The following is a 25845-nucleotide window of genomic DNA, read 5'->3' as shown; positions in this document are numbered from 1 at the left end:
TATATATATATATATATATATATATATATATATATATATATATATATATATATATATATATATATATATATATATATTTAATTTGATTAAAAATAAAATTAGAATTCATATTTTTAAAATTTTAACAATTATTTTATTTTTAAATATTCTAATTTTTTTATTTTATTAAATTAATTATTAATATTTTTAATTTAATATCAAATTAATTTTTATTTATATTTTGTCATATTTAATGTTTTATTTTAAATTATATTTTATAAGGGTAAATTAGTAAATCATTTTCTTATCATATCCTGTCGGATTCTAACCCAGCTCATATTCAGGATAACAATTTGAACTAGTGAGGCAGGATAGGATAAGTTTCAGGATTAACTTATCATATCATGTTGTGTCAGCAAACACTGAATTAAGATAGGATATGATACATATATCCTATCCTGTCTTTTATCCTGCGCACCAAACGGGCCCTTATAGTATAAGTAGTTTTGTAACTAGCTACAAGCAATGCCAACATAAAATCAATTCTTTCCTCATCTGAGAATTGTTCATCTGTCACCAACAATGCTCCAAGCATGTCATTCTTTTTCTCTTTGTTTGTTTCAAACTTCTCTTTGATTGATATTCTTTGTTTGTTTGGATCAGATGTCTTAACATGTGGTATAACATCCAAAGTCTGACTTGTCATAATTTCAATAGTAAAACACGTTACTTCCTTAGTCTGTAGCTTACAGCTTTGATGTGATGGCGTGGAAGACCACTTTTGAATAGTACAAACGTCTTGATAAGTGTGAGTTGTTAAGCAGGTCGTTCTATTGAATCACTTGGGAAAGTTTCTCGATCTTATCTTCAAATGATGTACTTTTGACTCTAAAGTATTAAGTTTGAAAGAGAGCACTTTCTTTTTTTGTTCTTTTGATGATGTATCTGATGAGTAGTTCAGTAACTTTTTTTATGGGATAACATAAGAACATCAGAACCTATTAGGAGCGGAACTTTATCTTTCAGAAATAATGACAACAACCTTTATGAAGTACGACCCAGGACTTCTTAGATCAAATATGTATCTGAAGAGATAACTGATTTGAGAGTGAGACAACACGAGCAATACAAGTAGTAGCGTGTGAGTCTTTTAGAATAGAACAATGTCTTCAGATAATAATGCAACAACATATATGAGGAACATGTCTAAATATTTGAATAAGAGTCATCAATTAAACTGTATTTATGATTTGATCCTTGTCAGCTGATCTTGACTATGTCTTTAGAATAATGAGCAATAACTCTTCTGACGAACATATCTTGACATCTGATCTTTGAAGCAACAACTTGTATCTGATGTAGACTTTTTTTTTCTGATATGAAGCAATAACTTCCTGTAGACCTTGTTTCTTCTAGAGACACTTGAGACTTCAAAAGAAGTAGCTTGTTTAGAAGTACACAGGAAATCCTCTTTCTGATGGACATTCAGCATTCCATAGAATTGTTGATGTTTCTTCATAAATGAAAGAGAGTAGTCTTTTTGACGATAACATTTATGATGATTCTTTATACAATAGTCCTAAATCATATAGAGCTTATGATCTACACACTCAAGAAAACATTAGAAACAAATTTTTTTACATATAAAATATATGTGTTGTCATCCTCAAAACTTACATATAAAGTGTAGAACCAAATCTTGTTCAAACATCAGGGGAGGATCGAGCGAGGAACATTGTTATTTTTGGGATATTCATTTGAGCAACACACATTTGTGGCTGAAACAGGGCTTGTATAAGAGACCCCATTCCCAACCTCCTTTTCCTTCCCATAATACGGTGAGGCTGAAACAGGACCTAACCCCGAGCTTCGCTCCCCTCTTCCTACCTTTTCGCCTTCATACCCGAAACTCTTCTTTCTCTCGAACCTAGGGACGTTGTCGTGTATCCTCTTCCCGTCTATCAAAATTTTATCAAGCCTCACCCCAACATTCTTGCGTCCTCCACCTCCGAGAACCTAGCGAAGCCATATCTCTTCCCCAACTTGTTTAACTTAGACGGTATCACTACTTCCACCACTTCTCCATGGCATCCGAAGAGATCGAAAATATCCTTTGCCTTGATACGATCATGGATATTTCAAAGAAAAAGATAGAAACAAAAACTTCGTTCAATCCAACCCGACGTCATCCATTGAAAGGAAAGGTGTCCCGTCTGCAACCAAGAGCCCTAAAACCTTTCTTCTGAACAGTCTTCCACTCCATGACTACATCGGAACTCATCCCAACTCTAACTCCCCTGAAAAAAGACGATGGTTACCGGCAGAAGTAGAGAGAAAGAGGAGCTTTCTCTCTCTTCATTTTTCAGAAAAATAAAAACCAATATTATCATTAATCACTCAATTAAAATCAATATCTTTTTTATTTTAAATAAAAATAAGAATAATTATATTATTCTAATTATAATATATTTATCTTAAAAACATGTTTGTCTTTGAGAAGTGACTTAAAATTAATATTTTTTAATATGTTTGATAAAAAATAGAGTAACTATAATATATAAATTTATAAGTACTTTTACTCTTCAATCTTTTCACATTATTTATTTTAAAAAGCAGTCATCAAAAAGTATGGTTAGAGTTAACTATTCTTACACAAAACAATTGTTTAACATTAATAAATTAATTAAATTTAATATTTATATATAAAATAAAAAATGAAAATATCTATGATATAATATTTATAATTTTTAGCATAATTTATTTTAAAACCACACACGCAAAAATAAATACTTATTAAAAAAAGTTTGTGTTAGAAAGAAGTTTTAACAAATTAATTAAATAAAACAACTTCTATAAAATAATATGTGTAACAAATGTAGATATTGTCGTGCAAAATCACGACTGTTTAGATTGGTTTAAATTTATATAGATCAATTTTTGTAATATACAGATTGAAAAAGGACTCTTTTCTGAATTATACAGCTCATCTGTTCTATATAGTACAACACTACAACTCCCCATTGATTATAGACTTTCGTGGGTCCAACCACAAATTTCTTTCTTAAATGATACTCTCACTTTTTCACATCTCAGGTTGGTTCATTTCCACATACAGAGGTGACAAACCGTTTGGTATTTATTGGTAAAAGCAGAAAAAACATGTGACAAAAGTACAAGCAGTAATCCGGTCCAAACTGTCCGACCCATGGTAATCCAAAGCAAGCGGCGGGTCATACTCGGGTTATCGGGTTAGCCGGAATCTTTATGGAGTTATAGCTGGATAGTAATGAGTCGGTTCGGTTTACTAAATTAAACCCAAATCCGACCGGCCCATAATACTTATTATTCTGGACGCAATAACTAAATCCTATTTCAGTCAGACACTCTCCTCTCTCTTTCTTGCGCCGTTTATCTCAGTTTTTCCCCCACCAAATTCTAATACATCTTCAACACAACAACGTTGTTCTGCTGATTGATCCATGTTACTGCCGCTACACCACCACCTTACGCGAGCAGTTTCACTCCCTCATTCTTGTTCTTTTTCTTTTTCTTCTTCTATCTTTTCTATCTCTCACATTAACAGTATCCATATTCATGTCACCCATGAAAGTTTCCAACAAAATCTAAATGATCAAATCCGTTTTTGGATTTTTATTAAGGCACAAGATATTTACTTGAAACCTGAAACCGAGAAAAACCAAAACCGAATCTTAACCGGACGAAACTGGGCCTGTATTTGTCATCCAATGGTCTGGCCGGTTTGAAGTTTTGGACCCGAAAACCTAACCGGTCCGACCGTTGTCCACCCCTATTTAAAGACTACTCGTTTTCGTGTTTTGAATCATAACAACCATTTTAGTTTTTTGTTTTTGCTATTATCAGTAGCCACCCATAACTAACCTCATCATCTGCCACTACTGATCTCTACCCGGATATGTTGTTTTCGGAGCTCTTTCTATTTCTGCCGTTACCACCTCACTTTCGAGATAGATTCTTTTGGGTTTCTTTGTCAACTATAATTTCCTTGATTAATTAGGTAATTGTTTTATATTATGTTTAAGTTTTTGCACTCTTATTTAGTTACATCAGCTGAATTACACTAAGTGCTCGCATAACATGGGCTATGCTTTCATTGATAGGTTCAGTGATAGGTTCAGAGATGTTGTCAATATCGTGGGCTATGCTTTCATTGCCATGGTCTATTGCTCAACTCAGATGGATTGCTGGCGCATCAATGATACTAGTTTTTGCTGGCGGCTTTAAGGGAAAAATTTGTGGATTTGGTCAATATTTGGATTTTTTTGGCGTGTCTATTAGATCCACTATAATAGCTTCCACATGCATGATGTGAGTATTAATTATGAAATAAAATAAAACGTGACAGTTTAATTGAAATTTTAAAGATTTGATGATATGAATTTTGTGTTAATTGGTGATTTTTGTGTTTGAATTTGATTAACAGGACAATTAAAAGATCTAATTGTATGCATAGAAATGGACCGGATTTGTCTCAAATTCCTGATTTTGATCCCTTATCACTGGCCTGAACTTTAATTGCGGCTGTTATGTCCCTTACATACTCCACTATTGGGGTTGCTAAAATTATAGGTATAAATGATTCTATTACCTTTTCTTTTACGAGAATTCATTAGACTAGTTGGACTAATTTTGATTTGAACTGCACATGTTACAGAAAACCAGGGCATTAAAGGAAGTTTAACTAGTGTACCCGTTATACATTTAGTTGGCGCATTCCAAGTTTACTGTCATCCTGTTTACCTTAAAGTCGAGAAAACCGCGACTGAAAGATTAGTAATAACAGCAACATAAACTACTATAGAATTTTGTGCTCCTTTTTGGTATTTTCTGTTGAACAATGTACATTTCCACTAGTTGTAGAACTAATGCTATCATAGTTATTAGGTTCACAAAAGCAGACCTCCAAACCAATTTAAACAGGTTGATTTTAAACAGGTCTGTTTAAAATCAACCTGTTTAAATTGGTTTGGAGGTATGTTTTTGTAATCCTATTAACTATGATATCATTAGTTCTACCATATTATTGGAATTGTTGTAGTTATTGGATTTTGGCCTTTAACGGTGTATTTTTCAGGGAAAATGTACATTGTTCAACAGAAAATACCAAAATGGAGCACAAAATGGATTTGTTTACACCTGCTTAGTGCAGTTTTTTTTTTGTGATTTATTTAGCTTCTATAGTAGTTTATGTTGCTGCTGTTATTACTGTTCTTCAAACTTACGAGCCATTCGATGTTTCGGTCTAAAACAAGGATCAAAGTGTAAAAATTGAATTGTACTCATGTTAAATCTAACTACTATTGTAATGAACCTATAGCTTGTTGATGAACCTATTTGTTTGATGTTGTTACAAATAGTTTCTGATGTGGTATGCATATGATATTAAACTGTGCTAAACTGGTTGCACAACCACAAAATACTAAACTGTGCTAAACTGGCTGCACAGCCACAAAATACTAAACTGTACTAAGTATCAAATTTAACATCTTGGGTGATTTGGCTTAAGATTCAGCAGAAAACATACACTTACACCAGTGGCAAGAAAAATATAGAACATAGCAAGTATCCAAATTTCTACTAACACACCTGATAGTGTATGCAAGAGGTAAGCAAATAACGAGTGTCGTACCTTGGCCCGTGATGGCTTCCATTCGGTAGCTGCTTCCATGCAGAGACCGTCAATCATCATATTCCCAGTACAAGATCACTAATAGTGTGAATTCTATAACAAACATCAGAAGCACTAACAAATAAACTTTGATATTGCCGCAAAACAGATATACTCCATTGTCGGAATTATGTTCATCACACAACTAATTATATGCTTCATTTAGAAAAGGCGAACTTCTTGAAACAACTTACTTTAGTAAATGCAAATTACCTCAACAACGGTTTGTTTGTTATCTTTAGCTTAGGACTAAATACATAATATCAACATTCTTTGACAAAGTTTTGCTTATATTCAAGACTGAATGGAGTGTGTAAAATTGAAAATTTTGGAGTGTGTCAAACTTTAGCACACAATCTGAAGTCCTTTTCCATTTCTTGGCTTGTTCAGGCTGCTCTCCGTCGTGCCTTGGCTCATTCAGGAATGAAAATTGGTCGCATAGGTATTCTTATAATCCATTTTTCTTGTGCTTCTCTCCCATTAGAGTTTTTGTATGATTCTTAGGTTTTACTGCTCTTTTGTTGATAAGCATGTGAATCTTGTTTATGAAGCTACAATTTTTTTTATTCCTTTGTAATATTTTGTTTCTTCAGCATGACATTGGACTTCTCAGTTCGGATCCCTAATCATTGTTTCTGAAGGAATTTGTTTGTGTTTTTAAATTTCCACTTGAAATCTTTTAATCGATTTCTCCCTTGTTTTGAGTTGTTTCTATGATCTGCAGGTTTTTCTGCACTTGTGTTTTATTCGTGATGTGTATATTTGCGTATGAATTTCTCAGTTTTTATCTCTAATCATCACTGTTAGAATTTGTTTCTGATTTTAAGTTTATAGAGTATGTGACCCCAATTCCTCCCGATAGCCCAACGGTTTAAAATGATGTGTCATTGATCTCTTGGTCACTAGGAATGGTGCAAAGCATCATGTTATCTTCTTGAATTACCAGACTTTGTATACTATATGTAATTAACTTGTTTGAAATGCAATAATGTAATTGTCATATTCCAAGTAGTATTTACAATTCTTAAACAATCTTCATGTGTTGACCAGCAGAGGGTAATGGGGTGATGGTCTGAGCACTATATTTGATTTTACTATTGAATACAAGCCGGGTGCACTCTCTAGGGTGTGTTTAATGGCTTGGTCTGCACCAAGGTGTTCACTTCTGGATGCGTTGCGTGCAGAACTTCAACCTGATCCTTGCTTGTTGACCTTACTGCAGCAATGTCAATCAAATTCATGCCCAGATTTGAACTACGGCAGTAAACATGGTCTTTTGTCTTGGCACAATCGACTAGTTATACTAGATAAGAGCACACTCATTCAAACAATCTTAGAGGATTTTCACTCATCACCAATTGGGGGACATTCAGGCATTACTCGCACTATCGCACACACAGATTCTTAATTTTATTGGACACACATGCGACAACATATCAAAGCTTTCATTAAACAATGTATTGTGAGTCAACAAGCCCAGACTTCCACGAAGATCAAGAAGCAATAAAGTTGACTTATCCTAATCTCAACCTTGTGGACAAGGTTGATCTTAATGGGGGAGGTATTGCAAGGAATTCAGTCAGCAACTTGGAACCACAAGAGATTGAGCCAGCACAGCAGAATGAAAACATAGATGCGAAAATATGTTTGTTGGTGATCCGAGAAATACGGAGGCGCAGTCTGCGTGTGAAGATTCCTAACACTAGATTGGAAGGATATAAGGTGTATAGTAGTATAGGGGATAAGAAATAGGTGTGGAATGACTAATATCTGTCTCCTCTCTTGCTGGACCCGTTAGTGGGTATTTTCTTCTTAGGTTTCCAGCATTCTTGCATTCTGTATACTCTTCCTTGGCTATATATATCCAGAAGAGCTTTTGTTCTTGAAAGTTCATTAATATAACAACAATCCCCTTTCACATTTACTAGCCATTACAGCATACACATAGATTATTGAATTTTTTTTGAAAAGAAACTAAAAATAACATACTCTCTCTATGTTTTTCATTAAATTTAAAATTTGGACCAAATTTATCTACTTTCTTTGACAAACTTTTGCTAATATTAAGAACAAATGGAGTCTGTCAAATTGAAATGAAGAAATTGGGAGTATGAAACTGAAACCAAAAACACTTTTGTTTATTCTTCTTTTTTTAACAATTAAATCTGGGCTCCTGAGAATTAAGATTTTTCTATTCAAATTAAAGCAAGGACAACTAAACAATTTTATCAACCTAAGTTATACCAAAAACATGTTTAATAGAGAATAACTTTAAGGACTAAAATAAATAACTAAGGTTTTTCAAAAGAAGAAGTCCATTACAAAACGACCAATAACTAACTTTGTCGCTTCTTGATTTATCTGCCGTGTTATCAACATTTGCTCCAACCACATATTGAGATTCCTTAAGACCAAAATCCACTGCTCTTAAACAAAGAGCAAAAGAATGCAAGAGAGCAGCACACTCAGTAGTTCCTATCCATTTTTTTGAACCATAAACAACATGATCAAGTTAAGCAGCTTCCGAGGCATCGAAACCCTTTTCCCAAGCAACCTCAAAACCTCTCTTGCTTTCCGCCTCTGTGCTTGCAAGTGAGAACTAAGCATTTGAATGTTGCGCCATCCACAACCCCATCCAGCATCCTCAGAATCAAGGCTCTGGAAATGATCAACATAACAGGACAAAATGATTTTTGAATTCTCAGTTTCAGACTCCAAAGAATTTCGCAACAAGATCATTAAACCCGATTCAACTTTGTAAAACTCGTACATTGTCTGTAAACCAATCAAGCAAGAGATTTTTGTCATCCATTTCACATTGCCCTTTATCTCTACTAGTCTCACTGCTATAATAGTTAGTTACAATGTCCATAAACTGATTCATAACCCGAGCGCAAAATATATAATTCTCCATAAAAACATTATTTTGAAACCATAAGAAAAACCTCTGATGTACGCATATAGATTAAAAGATATAGAAATAGAAAGAAAAGGAATCTCTGTAACCCTAATTGTTTCCGTTTTCCTCTCTCTTCATGCTCTCAATTCCTTTCTATTTTTTTCTCCGAAACCTTTCCATATCCAAATGTAAGAAGAATCTATCTCTTTTTCCTCTTCTTTTTCTCAGGAACGTTTTATGCTATGGTCAATGTGGTTTTGATTCCAACATTTGAAGTTATTGTGAAATTTAACTGATACTGTTTTTGTTTTGATTTCAGAAATAAAATAGCTCTGGTTTTCTGTGTTTTTGGATATTGCTCACTGGCATGGAACCCATGATTTGAATATGATGAAAAAATCATTTCCGCCACCAACCAAACTCATTTTGCAGAAATAAAATAGCTATGGTCTTCTCGGGGGCAAGTTTGGAATGAGTGTAATTGGTAAACCAGTCTTCAAATGCTTACTATTTTATCTGTTTTTTTTTTTTTTTTGAATAGAGCCGCATATATTAAAAATAAACCAGCCCAAGATACCAAAAAAAAAAAGGAAAACATCCTCAAAAAAGAAGGAGAGACAAAACCAACTACATCAACGGGATGAGAACCTAAAGCAAGGCAAACCTAGTCTATTACTTACAAAATCCTTTCTTAAACCTAGAGGAATGGACTCAAAAATAGTTAGAGAAGTTAAATTTAAGCCTACATTAGCTAAGAAATCTGCACAAGTATTGCCTTCTCGGTAAATATGGGAGAAAAAAATACGCCTGCTGCAATAAAAGGAAAGGCAGTCTCTCCACCTTCTACGGAGCTGCCAGGGAACCAAAGAGGAATTAGAGATGTATTGAACCACAAGCTTGGAGTCCGACTCAATCCAAAGATTGTTCCAACCCTTTTCCATAGCCAACTCCATAGCACATAACACACCCTGGAATTCAGCTAAAGGTCAAGGAACAAAATTAGCGAAAGTTAATAAGAAATTACCTAAATGATCCCGGAAGAGACCACCACAACCCGCAGACGTGGAACTAAGAGGGAAAACTCCATCTATATTACATTTAACCCAATAAGGCGGGGGAGGTTGCCAAAAAAATTCCAAAATACGAGGAGCATCCGGAGGCCTAATTTTAATGTCAAACACTTTAAGAATCCGAAAATCATCCATAGAAGAATTGAAAGTCGCAGTGGTAGTCAAACCGGTTAAGTAGATATGGTTGCAGATCTTTTGAATAGAGGCACGAAGATTGGGGATAATATTCTTGAATCTAGCCCAATTCCTGGCCTCCCAAACAAAGTAAAAGATATAAATAATTGATGCTTTGAGAACCACCGCACACTGCTTAGACCTAGACGAGCAACGAGTCCACCATTCCTCCAAAGACGACGGCGGTGTAGAAACCTCTATAGACTTGTAAAACCAGCTCCAAACATTACTAGCAAACTGGCATTCGAAGAAAAGATGATTAGAGGATTTTGTTTCTATAGCTGCTGCAGTGGTTTGTTTTGCAGTTGTAATTACTGATTTTTTAATTTAACATTACCTATTTTTTAGTATAATATTAATGTAATGATCTATAAAGTTAGTTGTTTAAGATATAATTAAGTACTCCCTCCGTTTTTTATTATAAGTCGTTTTAGACTTTTCACACAGATTAAGAAAAATAATAATTGTTGTATGAAAATGAGAAGTTATGAAGGTTTTTTACAAAATTATCCTTAATTAATGACATGTGAAAGATAAATTTATATAATTGAGAGGAGAGAGAATAATAAATATTTAAGGATATAATAGGAAAAATAACATTAATTATTCATTGGAATTGTAAAACGACTTATATTTAAATACAATTTTTTTTTCTAAAACGACTTATAATAAAAAAACAGAGGGAGTAGTTCGTTATATGATATGAAATGGAAATGTATTGTTCCGGTGGTATGAGAGGATGATGGGATAATATTATTGAACTTTTTTGAAATGGTGTATGAAGTTAGTTGTTTAATGTATAATTAAGTAATTTGTATGATGTGATAATATTTAATAGGGTTTATTATAATTTTTACTCCCCGTCATATAGGCAATTTAAACTAAAATTAATTATATATAAAATAACTAAACTGAAATTAATTATATATAAAATAAATCGAAATTAATTAAAATAATTTAAATATATTAATTGAAATAATTAAATAATAAATAATATAAGATATTAATGAATATAAATATTATTCAATACATTTTCAATAATACATTATTGAATACATTGAATACATTATTAAATATTTGAATATTATTAAATTCATTATTCAATAATATTTAAATATTATTGAATATATTATTTAATGATATTTAAATATTATTAAAACTATTATAATATAATATTGAATAATATAATATTGAATAATGTATTTTATAATATTTATTGAATCTATCTCTTTTTCCTCTTCTTTTTCTCAGGAACGTTTTATGTTGTGGTCAATGTGGTTTTGATTCCAACATTTGAAGTTATTGTGAAATTTAACTGATACTGTTTTTGTTTTAATTTCAGAAATAAAATAGCTCTGGTTTTCTGTGTTTTTGGATATTTTTCATTGGCATGGAACTAGGGACGGATCTAGAAGTTTTAATAAGTGGGGTCAAGGTCAATTTTTTTTATACAAAAATTAGAATCACATAATATAAATATTTATAGAAAACATATAAAGACTTATGTGTAAAATGATGATAATGTATATCTAAAAAGTTAAATATTACAAAACAAAATATTACTGTATATAGAAAAATTGAAGACAACTTAATATTCAAGAATTATAATTGCTCTCTACGTGTCTTCATATTTTGAAAGTGTTGTAAAAAATTTTCATTTTCAACACCATCAAATATATCACTTTCTATGTATGTTACCAAGCAATCATTCAAAAATTCATCCCCCATCCGATTGCGCAGTTGATTCTTCACAAAATTCATAGCTGAGAAACTTCTTTCAACTGTTGCTGTAGCCACAGGCAAAAGTAACGCCAACTTCAGAAGTAAATACACCATCGGATAAGCAATGTGTTTTTTAGTCTCCACCATCATTCTTGAAAGATCACTAATTCCATGTAAATTAGAAAATTGTTCACTAGAACAAACATCCATGATATAATTTTCAAGTTGATTGTCGAGTCCCATGAGCTCTATTGGAGAAAGTTAATAAGGGATAAAATCGAGCCAACTTAATCAATTTTTCCTTATCAAATGCATAAAATGAATCCCTTGGACTTAAACTTGCTACACAAATAAGCAATTCACTATTCACCTCTGTAAATCTATTATTCAACTCTTGAAGTTGTCTATCAATCACTTGATAAAATACCTCGACTTGAAAGTGATGCAAGTTTGAAACTATTTCAACATTACGCCTTGGTTTTCCATGTAACATGAAGGCATCATCCATATTTATAATGTCAATACTATGCTTCTCACAAAACAATGTCACTTCATCAAGCAAACCAGACCAACCATATTCTCTCATATTTTGCAATCTTTCCTTTGATACTTTAACAAATGTCATAGCATTTACAATATCTTGATCTTTTCTTTGTAGTGCTTGAGACAAATCATTAGTAATTCCCAATATATTTCTCATCAAATGCAATTTAAAAATAAATTCAAAGGATTGCAAAGTATTCAATAATTGACGAGTTTCAACTCATTGCTCTGCACTAAGGCTATCTTTTAAAATTATATCTAGCACATCACAGACAGAAGGAAACAAAGAAACCAACCTTAGCAATGTACCATAATGTGATCCCCATCTAGTATCTCCGGCTCTTGTTAGTGTAGTTTCTTGATTCAAGCCGCGGCCAGTTAAAATTTCTCCACTCTCTAATGCTTCCATTACTTTAAGAATTTGACTTTCTCTAAGAATATCTCTACGCTTGCATGAAGCTCCAACAACATTAGATAAATTGTTAACTACAAGAAAAAACCAAGCAATATCATCGTGCTTTTTAGCAACCGCTACAAGTGCCAATTGGAGTTGGTGAGCAAAACAATGAACATAGAATGCACAATTATTTTCTTTTAAAATCAAACTTTTGAGTCCATTAAACTCCCCTCGCATATTACTAGCCCCATCATATCCTTGTCCACGAACTCTTGAAAAGCTTAAATTGTACTTTGCCAATAAAGACTCTAGTGCCAACTTTAAAAACATAGCACTTGTATTTGCAACATGGACAATGCCAAGAAATCTCTCAATGACACATCCTTTCTTGTCTACATAGCGTAAAACAACATCCATTTGCTCTTTAACTGAAACATCTCGAGATTCATCAATTAAAATAGAGAAGAAATCATTGTTAAGATCATCAATAATAACTTTTGTGGTCTCACAAGCAGCAACTTTCACAATATCTTTTTGAATGCTAGGTGACACTAATTTGAGATTTCCCCGAGATTTTTTCAATACTTTATCAATCTCTTCATTATTATTATAAAGAAATTGTAGAATCTCAAGAAAATTACCTTTATTCTTTGAATTTATTGATTCATCATCACCGCGAAATGCCAATCCCAACTTTAATAAAAGTCGAATACAATGAACTATTGCAGTTAAATGAATCCGATATTCCCTCTTAATCATGTGAGCACTATTAGGACCTCCCACATGGACATTGAGTCTATCTTTCTTTTTCCAATTTGAAAATCCCTCAGTCACAAATGCATCCCAACCTTTGTGTTCTCCTATCTCATATCTCATAAGGTAACAACATAAACAAAACACAGCATCTTTTGATACACTATATTCCAACCAACTACCAAATTCAAGAAACCAATCAGGATTGAACTTACGTAAAGACGTACCAATTTGTCGTTGGGGAAAATTATGGTCCTTTGGTTGAAAAGGCCCTTTTTATAAATAAGCTCTTCGAATTTCATCTCGATCATTTGGATGATAACATGACATTTGATTCCTCTTTCCAGGATCAGCAGGAAGATTATCCAAATCAACATCTAAAAATCTTTTTTTCAAAGATGGCTCTAATGGTTGTGTTGATGTATTTTCCACTTCATTAACTTGTTGAGACTCTAATGTTGATTTTCTTTTGAAATACTTTTCCATTTCTAACACATAAAAATACAACTCTAATTAGTTACTTGATTCAAATACAATTACAAGCATAAGCTTAAAATTAAAAACATCATAAAAATTAAGAAAAAAATAGAAAATCACAACACAATAATATAATAATATATCCAACAACAAAAAATGAAGGAAGAAACTTACTTGAATGATTGTCTTTTAGCTTCACTTTGATAAAAGATAAAAAAAGATTTAAAGTTGGAGATTTGTGAAGAAAAAAAATAAATTAGTTTGTAGAAGAAAGAAGAAGACAAAAAAGAAAATAGAATGGAAGAATTGGTGCTACGGTAGATTTAGTTTAGAAAAAAAACTATTCAACTTCCTATGCCATTTTAATTTGCAATTACTTTTGAAAATAAAAACAATAAAGAAAAATTAAGTGTAAGATTTATGTTTCCTAAAGGATAAAATTTAAAGTAAATGAGTGGTGTGGGGACATTAAGATATTTTATGTGGGGTCAATATATCAATAACTATTATTATTAGTCTTAATGGAAAAAATCAAGTGGGGTCACTTGACCCCAATTAACATCACTTGCATCCGTCCCTGAGTATAGTATGACATTGAGGAGTTGATCGTGTAATTAACTTAAAATACCATGACTAATTAAATAACATTTGTATATTTAATGCAAAGACCAACTAACATAAAAGAGAGTGAGTATGCAAAGACCAAGTGACATAAAACGACATAAAAGGGAGTGAGTTTGATAATATGAGGTGTGAGTATGATAATATAATTATATGATGTGTATAAAAGTTTAAAATATAGTGGGGGCATGGGCCCACACTTTGTTGTGAATAGCTCCGTCCCTGCTTTCAAACTTTTAATACTTGTTTTTGTTCATTTTGATCATAAAGATGAGAAAGGTAGTGAGTTATATTTATGAGGGAAGAATACTTGGTTTTTTTTTTTCTTTTCTGAAAGGTGATAAAGTAAGATAATGATGATGTTGCCAAAGTATGATAATGATGATATATTGGTCACGTGAATGGTTCTTTGAGAAAAGGAAGAGTTTGTCTTGGAATTAATAAAAGCTAATTATCTCTTGTTTTATTTTCTATTTTTATTTTTTTACTTTTTCTTTCTCCCTGCCTCGTGATCTGCGTGCCGCCTGTGTGTGTGACAAGTGGCCATCGGAGCCACTTGTCCTCATCTGAGAAGATGACCGGAATGGGATTCTCTACATACTTGTTTTTATTTCTATTATGCACCTTAGTTCTGGATCTTAGATCCTACATAAAATTAGTCAATTGACTAAATCAGATGGCTGGAATTTATTCTGCTTTATTTTATGTTACTATTTTTATTTTGATTAGCTTTTAACTTCAAAATTCCATATTAATTTTGTTTTTAGTCCAAAAATCATGAAAATTCACAAAAACATGTCTTATTATTTTACACTTTGTGTTTTTTTATTATTAGTTTATTATGTTGTTTTTTCTCTTTTTCTTTATCTATCTTTTCTTTCTTTGACCCGAATCGATAAAAGAGCAAAATGAGAGGAAGTCGTATGTGGTTGATTTGAATCTGAATTCATCTTCTCTTTGTAACTCATATTCAACCTTCAAACCAGAAACAGATCATCAAACAACAACAGTACATGTTATTTCAATTGGCCCTTTGTCCCCAGAGATCTGTCTTGATCTACATGAGAAAATATTTGATTTTCTGTTTGTTTCTTGTTATGCGCCACTACTGATCTCTATCCGGAGATATGTTGTTTTCAGAGCTCTTTCTATTTCTGCCGTTACCACCTCACTTTCGAGATAGATTCTTTTGGGTTTCTTTGTCAACTATAATTTTCTTGATTAATTAGGTAATTGTTTTATATTATACTATAATTTACGTTAAGCTCTTATTATTCTAATATTTTAGGGCAATGTTTTATAATGTATACTGTAATAATTTTGGTTAAGTTTTTGCATTCTTATTTAGTTATATAAGTTGAATTTTATACTATGTATTTTTATAAATGGACAGCAAGTGCTCGCATAATCGCATAAGTGATGGTGATTTTGTTATTGTTGAAGTTCGACATTATATTGATATACAGGGACGAAGCCAGAAATTTTAACTAGTGGGGGCAAATATATACATATATTTTCAATATAAAATTTTAAATATATATATATATATATATATATATATATATATATATATATATGTGTGCGTGTGTGTGCGTGCATGTGTGTGTGTGCGTGCGTGTGTGTGCGTGCGTGCGTGTGCGAAACAATTTCTATGATATATACTAGTATAGTATGACATTGAGGAGTTGATTGTGTAATTAACTTAAAATACCATGACTAATTAAATAACATTTGTATATTTAATGCAAAGACCAACTAACATAAAAGAGAGTGAGTATGCAAAGACCAAGTGACATAAAACGACATAAAAGGGAGTGAGTTTGATAATATGAGGTGTGAGTATGATAATATAATTATATGATGTGTATAAAAGTTTAAAAGATAATGGGGGCATGGGCCCACACTTTGTTGTGAATAGCTCCGTCCCTGCTTTCAAACTTTTAATACTTGTTTTTGTTCATTTTGATCATAAAGATGAGAAAGGTAGTGAGTTATATTTATGAGGGAAGAATACTTGGTTTTCTTTTTTTTCTGAAAGGTGATAAAGTAAGATAATGATGATGTTGCCAAAGTATGATAATGATGATGTATTGGTCACGTGAATGGTTCTTTGAGAAAAGGAAGAGTTTGTCTTGGAATTAATAAAAGCTAATTATCTCTTGTTTTATTTTCTATATTTGTTTTTTTTACTTTTTCTTTCTCCCTGCCTCGTGATCTGTGCGCCGCCTGTGTGTGTGACAAGTGTCCATCGGAGCCACTTGTCCTCATCTGAGAAGATGACCGGAATGGGATTCTCTACATACTTGTTTTTATTTCTATTATGCACCTTAGTTCTGGATCTTAGATCCTACATAAAATTAGTCAATTGACTAAACCAGATGGCTGAAATTTATTCTGCTTTATTTTATGTTACTATATTATTTTGATTAGCTTTTAACTTCAAAAATCCATATTAATTTTGTTTTTAGTCCAAAAATCATGAAAATTCACAAAAATATGTCTTATTATTTTACACTTTGTGTTTTTTTATTATTAGTTTATTATGTTATTTTTGCTCTTTTTCTTTATCTATCTTTTCTTTCTTTGACCCGAATCGATAAAAGAGTAAATTGAGAGGAAGTCGTATGTGGTTGATTTGAATCCGAAATCATCTTCTCTTTGTAACTCATATTCAACCTTCAAACCAGAAACAGATCATCAAACAACAACAATACATGTTATTTCAATTGGCCCTTTGTCCCCAGAGATCTGTCTTGATCTACATGAGAAAATATTTGATTTTCTATTTGTTTCTTGTTATGCGCCACTACTACTGATCTCTACCCGGAGATATGTTGTTTTCGGAGCTCTTTCTATTTCTGCCGTTACCACCTCACTTTCGAGATAGATTCTTTTGGGTTTCTTTGTCAACTATAATTTTCTTGATTAATTAGGTAATTGTTTTATATTATACTATAATTTACGTTAAGCTCTTATTATTCTAATATTTTAGGGCAATGTTTTATAATGTATACTGTAATAGTTTTGGTTAAGTTTTTGCATTCTTATTTAGTTATATCAGCTGAATTTTATACTATGTATTTTTATAAATGGACAGCAAGTGCTCGCATAATCGCATCAGTGATGATGATTTTGTTGTTGTTGAAGTTCGACATTATATTGATATACAGGGACGAAGCCAGAAATTTTAACTAGTGGGGGCAAATATATGTTAGAACAAGATTTGTTCTGATCAATATTCTTAGTTTTGATGATAACAAGGATATGAATTTTGTATAAGATAATGTGCTACTCTAATACACTGCAATTTCCCTTTCAGGAAATATATATAAAGAGTATGCACAAATCAGCGCTCAGAAGCTTTGACTCAGAAGGTTCAACATGCAACATCAGAGCATGGTCTGGCAAGACATCAGTAGATGGTCAAGCAGAATCAGAACATGGGTCTATGGAAGCATCAGAAGGAACTAGAGATCAGAAGCAGAAGCACTGAAGTTCTCATGGTATCACGCTCAGAAGCACTTCAAGGTCAGAAGACAAGAAGATGCTCTGCACCAAGCTGTTTGACTCTGATGATATTCAAACGTTGTATACACAAACATCAGATCAGAAGCAAGTACAAGATGGCAGGCTACACTGACTTACAAAAGGAACGTTAGAAGCTATTAAAGGCAACGTCAGTAGACACAGCGTAAACAAGGCTCGAGGTAGTTGACAAAAGAGTGAAACATTAAATGCAATGTTGTACGGAATACGCAAAGCATTAAATGCTCCCAACGGTCATCTTCTCAAACGCCTATATATATGAAGTTGTGATGAGAAGCAAGGTAAACGAAATTCTGACGAATTCTGTGAATACTAACTTGCTGAAACGCTGCTCAAATCAAAGCTCACAGACTTCATCTTCATCAAAGCTCACTACATTGCTGTTGTAATATATTAGTGAGATTAAGCTTAAACTTTAAGAGAAATATCACTGTTGTGATTATAGCTTTTCAGAAGCACTTGTAATACTCTTAATTGATTACATTAATTTGTAAGGAACTAGAGTGATCAGGTTTGATCAGGAAACTCTAGGAAGTCTTAGCTTGTGTCTAAGCAGTTGTAACTAGAGTGATCACGTGGTGGTCAGGATACTCTAGAAAGTCTTAGCTTGTGTCTAAGCAATTGTTCCTAGAGTGACCTGGTTGTGATCAGGATACTCTAGAAGACTTAGTCGTGGGCTAAGTGGAAAACCATTGTAATCTGTTGCGATTAGTGGATTAAATCCTCAGGTGAGGTAAGTCACTCCAAGGGGGTGGACTGGAGTAGTTTAGTTAACAACGAACCAGGATAAAAATAATTGTGCAAATTGTTTTTATCGTTAAAGTTTTTAAACTACACTTATTCAAACCCCCCCTTTCTAAGTGTTTTTCTATTCTTCAATTGGCATCAGAGCGCCGGTTCTAAGGTGCAAGCACTTAACCGTGTCCAGAAAAGATTTAGGAAGAGAAAAACGCTTCAGTAAAAGATGGCTGGTGAAGAACTCACATCTACATCTGGCTCTACTGAGCAATACAATGGAAATGGTAACAATGGTTACACTAGACCACCAGTATTTGATGGTGAAAACTTTGAATACTGGAAATACAAACTGGAAAGTTACTTTCTTGGTCTAGATGGTGAACTTTGGGATCTCCTAATGGATGGTTACAAACATCCAGTGAAAGCTAGTGGCGTAAGGCTTACCAGACAAGAGATGGATGATGATCAGAAGGAGCATTTCAAGAATCATCATAAATGTAGGACTGTTTTGCTGAATGCTATCTCTCATGCTGAGTATGAGAAGATATCTAACAGGGAAACGGCCTATGATATATATGAGTCATTGAAAATGACCCATGAAGGAAATGCTCAAGTCAAGGAGACTAAAGCTCTTGCTCTAATCCAGAGATATGAAGCCTTCAAGATGGAGGATGATGAAAACCTTGAGAAGATGTTCTCAAGATTTCAAACGCTAACTGCTGGATTGAGAGTTCTAGATAAAGGCTACACCAAGGCTGATAATGTAAAGAAGATTATCAGAAGCTTACCCAGAAGATGGGGCCCAATGGTGACTGCATTCAAGATTGCCAAGAATCTGAATGAAGTTTCTTTGGAAGAGCTTATCAGTGCCTTGAGAAGCCATGAAATAGAGCTGGACGCAAACGAGCCTCAGAAGAAAGGTAAGTCTATTGCATTAAAATCTAATGTTAAAAAATGCACTAACGCTTTTCAAGCTAAAGAAGAAGATCCTGAAGAATCAGAATCTGAAGATGTGAACGTGGAAGAGCAAGCAAAGGAAGTTCAGAGGCTTCAGAAGTTCAAAGAGATTTGAACGTGGAGAATCTTCTGGTAACAGAAGATCTGACAAGAAGAAGGCTGTCTGCTATGAGTTCAATGAGCCTGGACACTTCAAGAATGAATGTCCAAAACTTCAGAAGGAGAATCCCAAGAAGAAGTTTCATAAGAAGAAAGGTCTTATGGCAACATGGGATGATTCTGAATCAGAATCAGAATCAGACTCTGAAGGAGAGCAAGCTAACTTTGCGCTGATGGCGACAGAAGATGATGGATCAAAATCTACATCAGAATCAGATTCTGAAGAGGTATTTTCTGAACTATCTAGAGAAGAGTTAGTTTCCAGTTTAACTGAACTTCTGGAACTCAAGGCTCATCTTAGTATCAAATACAAAAAGCTAAGAAAGCAATTTGAATTTGAAACTAGGAAGCTGGAATTGGAAAATTCTGAACTGAAGGAAAAAGTTTTAAAATTATCCAAAATTAGTGGATCTCCTTCTGAATCAGAAAAATCCATTCCTAGCATGAATTATATTCTGAAGGAATATGACTTGAGCTTCAGGAAGTTTCTATCTAGAAGTATTGGCAGAAGTCAACTTGCTTCTATGATATATGTTGTGTCTGGAAACAATAGAGTAGGCATTGGTTTTGAGGGTGAAACCCCATATAAACTTGAACCTGTGGATGATATGAAAATCACATACAAGCCATTGTATGATCAGTTCAAGTATGGTCACTCACATGATATTAGGCACACATCACATGCTCAAAGCTTTCACATAACACACACCAAGAAGCATGTGACACAACCTAAGAAATATCATGGAACTCCGAATAAGAATTATCATGTTGTTCCTCCTATTTATTATAATGCTAAACCCAAGTTCAATCAGAACTTGAGGAGAACTAACAAGAAAGGACCCAAGAAAATGTGGGTACCTAAGGAAAAGGTTATTCCAATTGCAGATATCCCCGGCTGCAAAGAAGTCAAAGCACAACATGTCATGGTACCTGGACTCAGGATGCTCCCGACACATGACAGGAAGAAGGTCTATGTTCAAAGACCTGGTGCTTAAATCTGCTGGAGAAGTTAAGTTTGGAGGAGATCAGAAGGGCAAGATTATTGGCTCGGGAACCATCTGTATGGGTAACTCTCCTTCCATAACTAATGTTCTTCTAGTAGATGGATTAGTTCATAACTTGTTGTCCATAAGTCAATTAAGTGACAATGGTTATGACATAATCTTTAATCAAAAGTCTTGCAAGGCTGTAAGTCAGAAGGATGGCTCAATCCTATTTACAGGCAAGAGAAAGAATAACATTTATATGACAGATATTCAAGATCTTAAGGATCAGAAGGTAACTTGTCTTATGTCTGTTTCCGAAGAGCAGTGGGTCTGGCACAGAAGATTAGGACATGCTAGTTTGAGAAAGATTTCTCAGATTAACAAACTAAATCTGGTCAGAGGACTCCCTAATCTGAAATACAAATCAGATGCTCTTTGTGAAGCATGTCAGAAGGGCAAGTTCTCCAAACCTGCATTCAAGTCTAAGAATGTTGTTTCTTCCTCAAGGCCGTTAGAACTCTTGCATATTGATCTGTTTGGCCCAGTCAAAACAGCACCTGTCAGAGGAAAGAAATATGGATTAGTCATCGTAGATGATTATAGCCGCTGGACATAGGTAAAGTTCTTAAGACACAAGGATGAGTCTCATTCAGTGTTCTTTGAATTCTGCACTCAGATCCAAACCGAGAAAGAGTGCAAAATCATAAAGGTCAGAAGTGATCATGGTGGTGAATTTGAGAACAGATTCTTTGAGGAGTTCTTCAAAGAAAATGGTATTGCCCATGATTTCTCTTGTCCTAGAACTCCACAACAAAATGGAGTTGTAGAACGAAAGAATAGGACTCTGCAAGAAATGGCCAGAACCATGATCAATGAAACCAATATGGCTAAGCATTTCTGGGCAGAAGCAATAAACACTGCATGTTATATTCAGAATAGAATCTTTATAAGACCTATTCTAAATAAGACTCCTTATGAATTGTGGAAGAACAGAAAGCCCAACATTTCATATTTTCATCCTTTTGGATGTGTCTGTTTTATTCTGAATACTAAAGATCATCTTGGTAAGTTTGATTCTAAAGCACAAAAGTGTTTCCTTCTTGGATATTCTGAACGCTCTAAAGGCTACAGAGTATACAATACTGAAACATTGATTGTAGAAGAATCAATCAACATCAGGTTTGATGATAAGCTTGGTCTTGAAAAACTAAAGCAGCTTGAGAATTTTGCAGATATAGATATTGATATATCAGAAGCTGTAGAACCAAGAAGCAAAGCTGCAGAAGCATGAAGTCTCAGAAGCAATGGATCAGAAGATCAAGTTGCTGCTTCTTTAGAGGATCTGAGTATCTCTGAAGAGCCAACAGTCAGAAGATCACCCAGACTTGCATCAGCTCATTCAGAAGATGTGATCCTTGGAAAGAAAGACGATCCCATCAGAACAAGGGCATTCCTTAAGAACAATGCAGATTGTCAATTAGGTCTTGTTTCTTTGATCGAGCCAACTTCTGTTGATCAAGCTCTAGAAGATCCAGACTGGATAATTGCCATGCAAGAAGAATTAAATCAGTTTACAAGGAATGATGTATGGGACTTGGTTCCTAGACCAAAAGGATTCAACATCATCGGTACGAAGTGGGTATTCAGAAACAAGCTAAGCGAGAAGGGAGAAGTGGTAAGAAACAAAGCCAGTCTGGTTGCTCAGGGTTTTAGTCAGCAAGAAGGGATTGACTACACATAAACCTTTGCACTAGTGGCCAGGTTAGAATCTATTCGTCTATTAATTTCTTTTGCCACTCAACACAACATCACTCTTTATCAGATGGATGTCAAGAGTGCCTTCTTAAATGGTTATATAGATGAAGAAGTCTATGTCCATCAACCTCCTGGTTTTGAAGACTCCAAGTCTCCAAATCATGTTTTTAAATTAAAGAAATCATTATACAGATTGAAGCAAGCTCATAGAGCTTGGTATGAACGTTTAAGTTCTTTCCTTCTGGAAAATGGTTTCACTAGAGGAAAAGTGGACACTACTCTCTTTTGTAAAACCTTTAAAAAGGATATCTTAATTTGACAAATATATGTTGATGATATCATCTTTGGAACATCTAATGCTACACTTGGAAAGGAGTTTGCTGAGTCTATGCAGGCTGAATTTGAAATGAGCATGATGGGAGAACTCAAGTATTTCCTTGGGATTCAAATCAACCAAACTTCTGATGGAACCTATGTTCATCAAACAAAGTATGTGAAAGAACTTCTGAAGAAGTTTAATCTTTCTGAAAGCAAAGAAGCCAAAACTCCTATGCATCCAACATGTGTCCTAGGTAAGGATGAGGTAAGTAAGAAGGTAGATCAGAAGTTGTACAGGGGTATGATTGGATCTCTTCTATACCTAACTGCTTCTAGACCTGATATTCTCTTCAGTGTTTGTTTGTGTGCTAGATTCCAATCAGATCCGAGAGAATCTCATTTAACTGCTGTTAAGAGAATTCTGAGGTATCTGAAAGGTACTACTAATGTTGGTTTAGTCTACAGAAGATCCAAAGATTACAACTTAGTAGGATTCTGTGATGCTGACTATGCTGGAGACAGAATTGAAAGGAAGAGTACTTCTGGAAGTTGTCAATTTCTTGGAAGTCATCTGATCTCATGGTACAGCAAGAAGCAAGCTACTATTGCCCTCTCAACAACAGAAGCAGAATATGTTGTTGCTGCTGGTTGTAGCACACAAATGCTCTGGATGAGAAGTCAGCTAGAAGATTATCAGATATATGAGAGTAACATTCCTATCTTCTGTGATAATACTTCTGCTATTTGTTTATCTAAGAATCCTATCTTACATTCAAAAGCTAAACATATTGAGATTAAACATCATTTCATAAGGGACTATGTTCAGAAGGGTGTTATATCTTTAAACTTTGTGGATACAGACCATCAATGGGCTGATATCCTTACAAAACCCCTTGCTGAAGATAGGTTTAAGTTCATTCTGAAGAATATCAGTATGGACTTGTGCCCAGAATGAGAAGATGAGAAGATCTTTGTATGAGTATCTTCTGAAATGTGTTAAGACTAGGCAGTCATAAGAAGTTCTGATACTAATCAATTAGAAATTCTAATTCTGTTATCTCTAACGTGTAATTATCTAAGTTGATTCAGAAGCTCTTTTAAAGCAAAACAGCTGTCACCAGTCTTTCCAGATGGTAAACACGTGTTCACTATTTCTGGACAAGCATGCGTTTAGTTGAGGGGACGCCTACTTAGGTAACTGTGCTAATCACTTCCTTTGTCATAATTATCTCTCCTCACGTCACGTAACATTAAATGCCTTTCATCATTTCATTTTATTTCTTTTTCTTTTTATATTTCTTCAAACATTTCATTTCCATCTTTTATTTCTCTCTCTCTCTCTCTCTCTCTCTCTCTCTCTCTCTCTCATTCTCTGCATTTCGCATAAACCCTAGTTTATTCATCTTCAACCTAGCATTCACCATGAATCCTTCTTCAAGTTCCTCTCAACAAGCTTGCAACAGACAAGAGGTTACTCCACTGAAAACTTGCTCCATTCCTTCATCAGAAATGGATGTTCTGTGTGAGTCTCCGGTGGACGTTGATGACTTGGGCGCTTTTGGTTTCAAACCAGATGCGGAGTCTAAAGCTCAAGGGTGGTCGAACTATTTGAATAAGACGGTTGGAAGGGCTGATTGGTTCCAGGTTGAGAAACAAATCTCGGGGGTTGCCGACATTTATTTCAAGACGGATCTCTCAAGATTCCAAGAAGTCTCAAGTCAGATCTCTTCTTTGATGCTGTTATCAACATTTATCCAAAGGAAGAAGACTTTCTTGAGATATTGGATGAAGTTAAGCATCATGTACTTGACTTCTATGTTAAGGGAAAGCCCCGTTTGAGACATTAGCTCTCTTCCTGGGAACTGTTTTTCAGATCCTCCTTGTATTCATGTATTCTCTTCCCGTAGAGCTTCTCGTCTGAACAGGCATGCAGAGTTTCAAGCTTTCATGGCTAGACAAACTGAGAACAACGCAGGGATTCATGATATGTTAGCTAATATTATGTCTAAGCTAGGGTTGCAGTCTTTGAGTCCTTGTAGTTTTCTTTGCTTGTTGCATATTTTTTACCTGCATACCTCTCTTGTAATCCTGTTTGTTTGATCAATGAAAAGTTATTCTGTTTCTTTCCTTTGTCGTTTTCTACATCTGAATCTTTTATATTCTTTTTTGATGTTATGACAAAAAGGGGGAGAAAATGGTGATAAATGATCTGATTAATATTATCAGTTACTGGGAAGAAAGTCCCTACACCTCTAACAGAATTTGCAAGATTTGTGTTGTGGTTCTAAGTGTTTTGCAGGATTGAAGACAATCTCAAAGGCTCAACACCAGAAGCAAAATCATGAGGAATCATGAGGAGAAGCAATTCTAAAGAATCAAGCTTTTGGACTCTTGAAGCAAGCTGAGTGCTATGAAGCTTCAGAATCAGAAGCAAGAAGCAAGAAGGAAGAATGCTATGATATTCTGATGATAGAATATTCCTTTCTTTCTAACGCTTTATATGTTCTGATGCATATTTTTATATGCTCTGAAACATTTTATGTGTGTTCTGACAAATTGATATATTTAATGAAACACATTTTATATGATCAGAAGCAGTCCATATGCTCTGATACATATTTTATGTTCCGACTCATTCATGCTGACTTTTGTCGTTTAGATTTGTTCTGTAACATTTTAGGATGTAGAGATGCTCTAATAACGCTCTGGTACATTCAACAATGTTCTGATACAATCTAGCATGAAGTGATGTAAGAAGAAATTCAAGCTCTGAAGCTGTCCGAGGGAAGCAGAAATCAGAAGCTGTAAATGTTCTGAAGATCTAGGAAATTCAAGTTCTGAAGCTGTCCGATGAAGCAGGAATTAGAAGCTGTGAATGTTCTGAAGATCTAGGAAATTCAAGTTCTGAAGCTGTCCTAATGGAAGCAGGAAACAGAAGCTGTGAATGTTCTGAAGATCAAAGAAAATCAAGTTCTGAAGCTGTCCGATGGAAGCTGGAATCAGAAGCTGCGAGTGTTCAGGGGATCTAAAGATATTCAAGTTCT

The 25845-nt window shown here is 34.1% G+C and overlaps 1 long non-coding RNA gene and 1 pseudogene across 4 annotated transcripts; one reads left to right on the top strand and one right to left on the bottom strand.

The window, feature by feature from the left end:
• The first annotated feature begins 3087 nt into the window (after positions 1-3087).
• Positions 3088-7606, top strand: LOC131641666 (uncharacterized). 4 transcript variants are annotated; one of them, XR_009295597.1, is made up of 5 exons: positions 3088-4015; positions 4119-4326; positions 4442-4587; positions 6077-6128; positions 6909-7606. It is a non-coding gene; the product is annotated as an uncharacterized LOC131641666 (long non-coding RNA). The 4 variants fall into 4 exon arrangements; XR_009295596.1 differs by having other exon boundaries at positions 6740-7606; XR_009295595.1 differs by having other exon boundaries at positions 3091-4015; positions 6077-7606.
• A 3825-nt stretch (positions 7607-11431) lies between these two features.
• On the bottom strand, positions 11432-13730 carry LOC131641668 (uncharacterized; annotated as a pseudogene).
• Positions 13731-25845: the final 12115 nt, after the last annotated feature.

The sequence above is a fragment of the Vicia villosa genome, unplaced genomic scaffold, assembly GCF_029867415.1.
Source record: "Vicia villosa cultivar HV-30 ecotype Madison, WI unplaced genomic scaffold, Vvil1.0 ctg.003916F_1_1, whole genome shotgun sequence".
NCBI classification, from domain to species: Eukaryota; Viridiplantae; Streptophyta; class Magnoliopsida; order Fabales; family Fabaceae; genus Vicia; species Vicia villosa.
Note: the sequence above shows the minus strand (reverse complement) of the source record. Positions and strands in the feature narration are given on the sequence as shown.